The following is a 10,779-nucleotide window of genomic DNA, read 5'->3' as shown; positions in this document are numbered from 1 at the left end:
GCAGTGAGAGAAGACACAATAATCAGATAAGTAACCAAGCATTATTGGTTTCTTCTAGGCCAGCTGCTATTTGTCTTTCCTGCTGTGAAAACTGACATTTCAAAGACCACTCAGCTTTTTGAAGACTAGCATTCTCCCAGCCAGGCAGACCACTTAAGAGCCTGTTTCTCCCATTAACAGCATCTCCCAAATATTTCAGTCCTTTTTAAAATACTGTTTTATCTAAAGATCAGGTTTGCAGCTTAATGTTCCTTTATTCCAAATTTCAGTAAGGATCAGACAAAAAAAAAAAATCTTTAGTGGACTGTAAATTGAATCAATATGTTCAGCAGCTCAGTTCCAGAATCCCTGAAAGATACCAACCTTCAATCTTAATTCAGTTCTGTTATTAGCTATTATCTGCCTTTTAGTTATCAGCAGTCTATTGTGCCTTTAATTAACCATATGCTAAAATCATAAACATAAACAAACATAAATATAAACAAGCTGGAATTTTTTTAAAAATTCATTAAATTAAATCATTGCTGTATACCAGTTCACCTGTAAGGCATTTTGCAGTACACACATTTACATCATAAAGTGACACCACCCAGCTGCAGACTTTCATTGACCTTGTGGAGGATTGCAGACACCTGACTTATTAAGGTGTGTCCAGTTGTTTAGCAGTCCCATTTTAAGCATTCCAGCACTCCATTTGCACAGTCACAATTAGTTGCAGAGGGATACAGGGGTATGTCAGAGATTATTCATAACAAACATATCTAAGTGTGTTACAGGGTACACTAAAAAAAAATCAAGTGAACAGGACTTTCAGTGACTGGTGAAGATGAATCAATAAAAGACAATATAACTCAGAAAATGAAATACAAGATTTTTGCATCTACAGATCATCAGTACTGGTGCTGAGATCAACACACAGGAAGGAAAGGTGAAACATGAGCATCATAGAGAAGTGGTAGAGCAAAAGAAAATATTGCTGGAAGATCACAATGCTAGTAGAATTGAAGAGGTGTGTCAAAGGCAAATCAATGTACAAATTAGGAGAAAGCATAACCAAGGACGATACAGACTAAGGAGATTTAATCCTAATGTCATTCAATGTCAGTACATAACAGTATGTCTAAAGATTATTTTGAAGACTTTTGAAAACGAGTACTTTTATATTTGAACATTTCCAGAGCACTAAATTTGAAAGATATTTTGTTTACTATAGGTTTAAATAAGGACTTTGTTGTATTGTGTTTGTTTATACTAATGTTATTACCCCTGTTTGGTAGATGGTTTGTCCCTGTAACTCCCCTATACCCCTGTGGTTAAACCCCTCTCACTCCTCCCTAAGCCTGCCCCTTGACTCAGCAAAAGTGCTGAGTCATTCCTGTGTCCCCTCCCTGGTACCTTGTCATCACTCAGCATCCCGTCCCCACCATCGGGAAGCTTTCATCAGGGGCGTCAAGTGATTGGACTAGGACCAAGGACCCCTCCCCTAATCTGCCCTGATATGTTGTTGTCCCAATCCATCATCCCAAGAGCCACTCCCTAGTTCTTCCCCATTGGTTGTTAGCCCTTTCCACTCCCCCGTTTATAAGCAGTTGTCAGGTCCCTCTCGCGGCTCTTGTTGGTTGGTTCTGTTGAAGGTTGTTAGGGCTCTCGAGAGCTACTAATAAACTTTTCGACATTCACCCCCAAGAAGAGTCCGCCTCTTCTTTTCGGTGGATTTGCTGTTCGGTCGCTCCTCCGGAGGCACTCCTGGAAAACTGCAAGGAGCCAAAGGGAGTGTCCTCCGCCGTCGTCGTGCCATCTAGCCGGGTCACTCAGGCGGACGCTGAGTGGACACGACGGCAGACTTGACCTTTGAGCTTTGTGTCATACAGAAGCACTCAATAGAGCTCTTCTTTTAAGCATTTATATCACATGGAAGTGGTTTAAATTAAGAAACTTGTTCAGTTTGAGTACTTAAGCCAAAATAAGGCTCATTATAGATGACAGCTGAGCTAAGAGTTTCACAATATAGACAATTTACAAGGTCTCTGGAATATCCTTCTATAAATTAGAATTAATCAATAAAATCTATTGTGAAAATTAAAAAAAAAAACAACTTTTCAGCAAGAGCACAGAAAGATGATAGCGAGTCCAACAATTCCAAGCAAGAAAAATTAGCATGTTACAAAGCTCCTTGCTTTTCTAATTTTCTAAACTCTAAGTTCCTAATTTCTAATTTCAGATGTTGCAAATATAAAAGAAGGGAAAAGATCTCTTTGAACAATTTCCTATATTTTTATCAGCTCTCCTGCAGTTGAAACAGCTTTGGAGGGAGCAGCTGTGTCTGTCAGGGCTTATGTTAAGCAAGAAACAATCAAATAAATGTGGTTTTGTCTGCTTACATGGGTCTTATGAAGTGGAAATTATTTGAATGTGATAGAATAATAGGTTTTACCTTGATAAAACCTAACATATTAGAATCAAGGAATCAAAGATTATGCTGAGTTGGAAGGGACCCATCAGGATCATCAAGTCCAGCTCCTAGCCCTGTTCAGGACACCCCACAAGTCACACCATGCACCTGAGAGCATTGTCCAAATCAAGCGCTGTCAGGCCCAGGGCTGTGACCGCTTCCCTGGGCAGCCTGTTCCACTGCCCAGCAACCCTCTGGGGGATGAACCTTTTCCTGATATCCAACCTAAACCTCCCTGACTCAGTTTCGTGCCATTTCCTTGACTTCTGTCAGAGGTCATGAGAATGAAGAGATCAATACCTGTCCCTCCACATCCCCTCTTGGGGTGTTGAAGAGCACAATGAGGTGTCCCTTCAATCCCTTCTCCAGGCTTAAAACAAGTCTTAAAATATGTATCAGATTATGAATTAAGAGGGTTTTCATAAACTTATATTTCTTTCTGTGAGGTCTTAAGATAGCTAATTGCTGAAATCCACCAGAGATCAAAGGAGAAAATATGCCCATTTTTTGATAATGAGGTCAATAATTTTTTTGAAGAGGCAATTTTATATTACTTGTGCAGTGGAATCTAAATAAGTCAAAGGAATGTTATTATTGAAGCAAGCATACAGAAAAAAAACCATAAACCATTTAAAATAACATTGAAGTTGGCAAGATTTCTTTTAAAACTCTATACTTTTTCCTTCCTTTATAAATTAAAAAAGAACAAACTATAAAAAAAGCCAAAATCAAACTACACCTCTTTTATAAAAATAAACATCTTGTATTGACCCAAGATTAATTATTTCTGAATACCTTGCTTCATAACAGACTTCATATATAATTACATTTCTATGATGTAAGGGGAAATAAACTATTAAAGTAAAGAAATTGGGTGGGAACTTGGTTACAGCCAGTTCTCCTGCTTACCTTCTCTGCCTGGCCAAGCTCCCAGTCAGCTTCAAATTAAAAGTTTTCTCTCACTACACTACATCCCACTAGAAAACACTTAGAATATTCCAGCTCTGGTTAAAGAATTAATGCTTCCTGGAGGCAGTCTTCAAGGTTCCCCTTTAAAGTCCATGGGCCACCACTTCTAACTCTGCCAGAAGAGATGACTACTTAAGTTTTGCTTCAATTCTCTGAGAATAAAGCAATGGCAAGTCTGTTTCTTCTGAGGTAAATAGCAATATCAAAGTGTTTTGGCTAGTCATTTTCTTCATGGAGACAGGATCCAGTTCAGGTTCCAGCCCAAAAGAACTACCTCAGAAGTGGCTGCAAGAGGAAGTGGATGGTGTTCTCTCTTTCAATTGGATCACTGAGTGAATGTATAGACTGAGAAGCAGAAAATATATAAATGATCCTGTTGCTAGTCATCCTTTGTTCCTAAAGACAGTTGTGACATGGACATATTCAATGCTCCTTGAGATCTAATGTAGTGGATGGATGAGAGTTAGGGGCAGTTACTCTCTGGCATATTTACAAAGAATCTCTGTTTGATAAAGCTGTGTTCATTCCTTTTTGTAGATATTTTCATTAATAACTTGGATACCCCAGTTGCAGTAAATAGTGTAAGGTGCTGCTCCAACTGTTTAGTATGTGTTGGATTTGTTCAGGTCCATGTTCTTAACTGACCTGCAGTGCACCTGGCTGTTGCTTGCTTGCTTAGCCATGCTTATTATGCAAATGAGAAGCATGGCCAAGAGAAGTCTGAAAAATCAGAGCACAGCAAAATACAAAATACCATAGAAAAAACAACACAGAAAAAAAGTGGTGCTCCAAAACCTGGCAATTCCAAACCAAGAGGCTGAGTGCAGTTAGAAGCAAAATTACTAGAACCTGGGGGTCCTTGTGGATAGCAGGCTGAACATAAGACAGCAATGTAGCAATGCACCCTCTCCACAAAGAAGGCTAAACATATCCAGGGTTATTACACGAAATATTGCCAGCAGGTTGAGGGAGATGGTCCTTTCCCTCTGTTCTGGACTAGTGATGCCACACCTATTGTGTTCAGTTCTGGGAAAGAGGCATAGACATCCTGAAGAGAGTCCAACAAAGACCCACAAAAATGATCAAGGGAAGAGAGGAAGGAAGTAAGGAAAGAGGAAAGACCTTGACTGCTACCTAAATTCACTCTCCTTTTTTGATCATCATATTCCTTTTGCACCAATAATTTCCCTTCTGAGCAGGTCCAGCTATGTCCTGGACTAGACTAATTTGCTCCTTGCACACAATCTTAGATCTCAGAAGCCAGACATCTCTCTCTTCAATTCACAGCAAGACTTTAATTTTCTGCACGTGCCTAATAAATCCACATAGGATTGGATTTCTCACAGACAAGTTCAGGCAACACAGCTCAGCTTCTGTATAATTTCTGTACCTTACGTCATAAGGGGGAATTGCTGGTTTCCACTGTATGCTGAATTAATTTAATAATAAATTATACTGGCCAAACTGAAAAACATTTCTGAGATTAGGGGACTAAACTCAGGGTATCCCCAGCCAAGGGTATTGAATTAAACTCTTATGCACTCCTCCATGCCCTTAGACATGTACTCCAATAGTGGGCTGAAGAGCTGTATTCTGAGTAAATCATTGAAGCCAAGTCTCTGAATTTTGACTAGTCTTTAAGCAAGAAACTGATGAGCAAATTGTGAGCACCACCAGCATTTTTCAAATTCGTGCCTATGCTCTGTATTTCCCACTGTCTTCTGACTTGGTTGTTCTATCTCTCATGGGAGGTAAAATACCTATATATACAAAAAAGCAGGTTTTAGCCTGAGATATTAAAAATTATTAAAAATTTTGTTAAAACCACCCTTAGTACAGGAATATTTATTATTACAAAGTTACTTTTAATTATATGACCAACCAATCCTTTGCAAGCGTGTGTTAATTGTAATGAATTTTACTTTTTTTTTTTTTTCAATGTACATGCACTGCTAGAACAGGCCATAGAAATATTAAGATCAGTTTCCTTACATTTTGCTTAAATACAAAATCCATTAGAGCACCAACAAAAAGACTCAAAGACTGAATTCCTGCCACCATGCAGGATTCATGAAGCAATTGCATGGATGCAGAACCTAGCTGTGCTTCATTCATGACCCCACCTCATCCACACTCCCACTGTGGAACCAGATTCCTTCAAGTCCCCAAACCTGCTTGTGCAGGCCAGAAATCTTCAGATTTTCTGTTATCTGTGTTGAATATTTTCAAGCTCTGTATTAGTGAATACAGAAATTAAGACTACAATTTACTGTAGGTTTGATTATAGAGTTGCTTTCCTGATTGATGGAGAATGAATCCTTTCAGGTAAGGTACAAAACTCAATAAAATTAGGGAAAAAAATCTATCATAAGGAAGGCATACCAAAATCTTCATATTGAAAAATATATTTGGTCATAAAATAACAAATTTTTAATTTCCAAACACTAAAGATGAACATTTTTACTTTTGAAGATGTCAGGAAACATAAAGGAAAAAAAATTCTTTTAATTTTAATATTTGTTTTCAAAAATTGGACCATTTTTATTTCAATTTTTCTTGTTTAAGTCATAAATGACATGAAATATATTTAGTTGATTCCCCTCCTTTTTTGTTTATACGGTCTCCCATAGAAACTTTTCAACATTTTTCTCTTTTGCTAAAATCTAAATGGTAAAATAAGCACCAAAAAATTTCCAGAAATCTCAGATTCTAATGGAGCTACAGATAATGAGGAAAATGCATTTTTGTGACAGTGATAATTTTTTTTTAATTAGAAATATAAAAATGTATTGGAAATATAAAAATGTATTGGAAATATGAAAGGAAATTTAGAACAATTTTCTAAAAGAACATCCTTTCTTCACAGCTTGTTCAGTAAGTTGTTAATTATTCTTTGCAGCCTGAAAGCCACATATTTTCCAAGTGTTTAAGTGTGAAAGGGTACAGATAAATCAGCAGGTGCCTCTTTGCTTTTCCAATAATATAAATAGCTTTAGAAATCCACCTATGTATCCCAGAGACCTTCTCAATTTTTTGAACATTCAGACCGTATCAGTTTTGACGTATGTTTGAAGAATGGGCAAAGGTTAGGGCTTGTTCCTATTTCATCTGCGTTAGTTTGGCCATGATGATTCAGAAGGAACTCATTCGTTCCCATGGCAATACAGTGAGTTCTGTAAAACTCTGCTTGTCATTGCAAATAAAGCTTTTTTTTTTGGTGAAAACATACCAGTTGAAAGAAAATATCAGGTAACAGACAAACCTAAGGTCCTTGAAGATAAATAATTAATTTCAAAGGGATTTGCAAGTAATTCATAAGCTGAAAATAGGTCAGTAGAAATCTGAGAGGACTCCAGTATGAAAAAGTGCAGAGGAACTCCAGATAGGAATTCTTAATAAAATAAGAATTTTAAAAGTTCTCTTCTGGGAGAGATTCTGTCATGTGGCTGCCCTTGGGTATCATGAAGGGTTCTTAAAGCCAAACCCAAATAGCTACCAAAGAAACTGCAACTCATGTCTTTGCACCTCCATCTCCTCAAGGTGCAAGACCATTTCCCAAAGTTTATCTTGGTAGGGCTTTAGAGAAAGGAGGAGACACCCCTAAAAAGATGGCCTTAGGGAGCATTAATCTTCTCAAAGAAGGCAAGAATAAGCTTTTTGGTGGAAATATTAGGTAGGAGGGCATTTCTCTCCCTGTAGTTTTTCCTGACACCATCACAGGGCGTTTCCCAGGTCATTACACCAAGAATTAACACACTGCAGTTCCAATTCTTTTTTTAAAAAAGATTTTTTTAGGAAATCATGAGCCATTCCTTAAAGTATTCTGTTTTGGCTAAGTTGCTATGACCCTTCAAGATGTTAGAACAGTGATGAATCTGGTTCTCTGTTATCTCCTTATTCATGACCCCCCAGGAAGAAAAAACAACAAACAAATCAAAACAAAACAAGCAAACCAAAGAAACCCCCACAAAGCTAAATTTTAAATTGTCACAAATCATACCAAAACAAAAGAGTCAAGACTTAATTGTGAATATCAGCAAGTCTACTGGTTAACACTGATATATCACATTTCATGGGAGTAAAATGAATTTTCACTCTATAAAGTATGGAATTATTAGCACTGTCTTTCCTATTCTATAGCAAATAAAAATAATTGCATTAATTAAAATAAAACTTTTCCAAATAATTTTTCTTCCAATACAACAATAGCATGTTAGTAGAAAAGAAAAACATACAGGGTTGTGTTTAGGGGAGCTGTCTTTTGCCCCCTCACCCCCAAGCAAAAACTGGATTAAGTTTATTTCACTGAAAGTGATTTAAGATGGATATTACTCCATTACCTGCTTTGTATCTTAGAATAAGATAAGATACTTACTACACAAACAGAATATGCCTTCAACCTCTTCTTAGTAACTAATAGCATAATCAAAACTGTTACCATCTCTCATTAATTCTATCTGAATATTTATGTTTTAGTCACTAGTGCTTGATTTCTGTTTACTGTTTCAAGTATATGTAGAACCATAAAATCATAGAGTCATTGAACCATAGAATGGTTTGGGTTGGAAGGAACTTTAAAGGTCATCTTGTTTGAGTTCCCTTGCCATGTAAAGGGACACCTTTCACTAGACCAGGCTATTCCAAGCCCTATCCAACCTGACCTTGAAGACTGACAGGAATGGGCATCCACAGCTTCTCTTGGCAACCTTGGAGTCACCATTAGATAATCAGGATTTTAGTTTGCTAAAATGTAGCAAACGTAGACTAGCACATGACAGGAAGCCAGACTTCTAGATAACAATCTAGATAGCTCCTGCTCTCAGAGTCATAGGCAAGTTCTCTGCTGTTCAAATTGGGAGTTAATCTAGGTGACATCTTGAATCTTCAGTTATACTCTTGTTCATTCAGGATATGCGCATATGTGACTGGGACAAAATGATCATCAATAAAATGTATAAAATTCCTTCTACACCTATATAGTCTGTGGATTGATATGGTGGACAGTTTATTTATTGCAATCTTTAAAAATAATCCAGGGAAAATCTACTTTCTAGATTATTCTCCACATTTGTCCTCATGCTTTTGAAGCTCTGCATTAAGGATTTGGGGGTTTTTTACCTCTGCAAAGATGTTTTATCACTGTAGACAGACAAAAAGGATAACATACATCTCTGAGCATGCTGCATCTCAATTTCTGGATCATCTTTCCAGATCCAGTTCTCCCCTGTTCTCAGAGGTTGTAGCATCTTTTGGAAAGCAGTGGAGGAATTTTGTTTGTGTAGCTCTTCTGCCTCAGCTCATCTTGTAGTGAGTTAGATTCTGCTGTTGAATAAATTGAATCTCCTGCTTCTACAGACTGCAACTTTTTCTCTGTGCAGAGCCACAGATTTATTTTACTGTCCTTGTTTAGAAGACTGCAGCTTTGGGCAAAGAGAGGTACAGACACCTTGTGGCAGGTGTTTTTGAAGAACCTCAGGGAGCTCAGTCAACTGTACAAAAATCGAGTTCTTTCATTTTTTGAACCACTTCAACAAATTGCAGTGTCTTAATGCAGAACCCTGAGAATGAAGCTGCTGCTGGGGAACCCAACACAGACAATCCTCAGACAGGTCAAAGTAAGCTTTGCTTTACCAAAGTGTGGAGGCAACACAGCTCTGCCAGTACATCCACACAGTAATGATGAACTGAGGGTTATGTCACTCTCAAATGAAAAGGCTCTATGTGAACCCTTCAACTAAAACTACAGCCACAAGGAATTGAGCTCCTCAGCCGTGACAGAAACAGACAACTTTTATTTTCAGGTAAGGAACAAATGGCAACAAATTCTATATGCCATGCATGCAATTCCAGTTTTCATTTATTATTAAAAAATCTATTTTAACACTGTTTGCATCCTACTGTAGCCCTCATAAAGCAAGACTGGAGAGGTTATTCAGACAGACACTACACAAAGGTGTATAAAGCATACAGCATCTCCACTGTTCCTTAACTCCACCAGTGAGACCAACAGTCCTCATGACCAGGTGAATATTTGATTTTAACCATGACATCAAAAAGCAGCCCAGATTAACCATAAATGTCACAACAGTTTCTCAGAGGAAGAAGCCATCTCACATGCAGATTTATGAATCTATCAATGTTTCACACATAATGTCAGAAACAGGAATCTAATTAATGGCCACTCAATTTGAAGAGCTCTTTGGAAAAGGTCCCATGACATTTAAGAGAAATGACACTCTTGAACTGAGATTCTTGAATCTGTCGAACATCATCAACAGATTTTTTATTTTAAGGTTAACAATGACCACACTTCAAACCTTGACTTGACTCTTGGCAGCACAAGAAACAGAGTGCTCAGACACACCACTAACCTGAGTCCCTTGCAGCACCTTGCCATAGCACTGCTGTGTGGCACAGTGATAGTGAGAATGGGGAAACCAAGCTGGAAGGTGAAAAAAATCTTAACAGCTGCAGGTGGAATAAGCACATTTTATCACGCTGTTCCCAATTTTATCTTTAAAGATATTGCTCTTGTTGTGGTGTCCTCTGCCTTTTTAATAGTTTGTCCAGTATAGACCATACATGTATTTCTATGTTCTGACAAATAGGCTAAGTTAGCATTGCATCATCCAACTGTTAGGAGCCAGTTTTATACAGAAATAAAATAAGTCTTATCAAATAGCAGTATCTGCTTGGGGGAACATGATTTAGTTTTTCAAAGGGAGCTTGGAAAGCTGTCTGAGAAAAAGGATTTTAAATAGCTGTGCCAGTGTAACTACAATGTAAAACTGTTTCCCATTCAATTTTCATGTTTAGTAGAAAGGTGTCTTATGCTAGTATAGAATATCCATCTTCCTAGACAAAAATATCTGTACAACAAAAAGTGTTTTCCAAATAAATGTAATGATAACTCATTTGAAGGTGATCTGTTCTGGTTTTCAATCACTGGATTAGCTGAAGTTAAGATTGGATGAGACTTTTAGTTAAGGTTTATATTGTTTATTTAAATAAATGGTATGAAGAGAGGGTCAATACAACATACAAGGATTTGCAAAGTTGGCATTTAGTTTCACTTCAGTTTGAAACAACACCTTCTCACCTCTGCCACATTTTTAATGAAAAATTAAAACCAGCAGACTACTGTTCCAGACAACTCTACACCTACAGGTTCAGGGTAAGCAGCTGAACTCCAAACACAGAAATTTAGAAATGTCTATGCCCATGATTTCTGACTCAATATGACAGAGAAGCGATAGCCCAAAGACCTGACATTTTTTGTCAAGTGAGCTGCAGAAGACATGAGCCTGACAATTTGAAAGTTGCATCTTTGTCCATCTGGATGATTGGTAAAACTGAGT

Source organism: Vidua chalybeata, chromosome 1 (assembly GCF_026979565.1).
Source record: "Vidua chalybeata isolate OUT-0048 chromosome 1, bVidCha1 merged haplotype, whole genome shotgun sequence".
Lineage (NCBI taxonomy): Eukaryota > Metazoa > Chordata > Aves > Passeriformes > Viduidae > Vidua > Vidua chalybeata.
Note: the sequence above shows the minus strand (reverse complement) of the source record.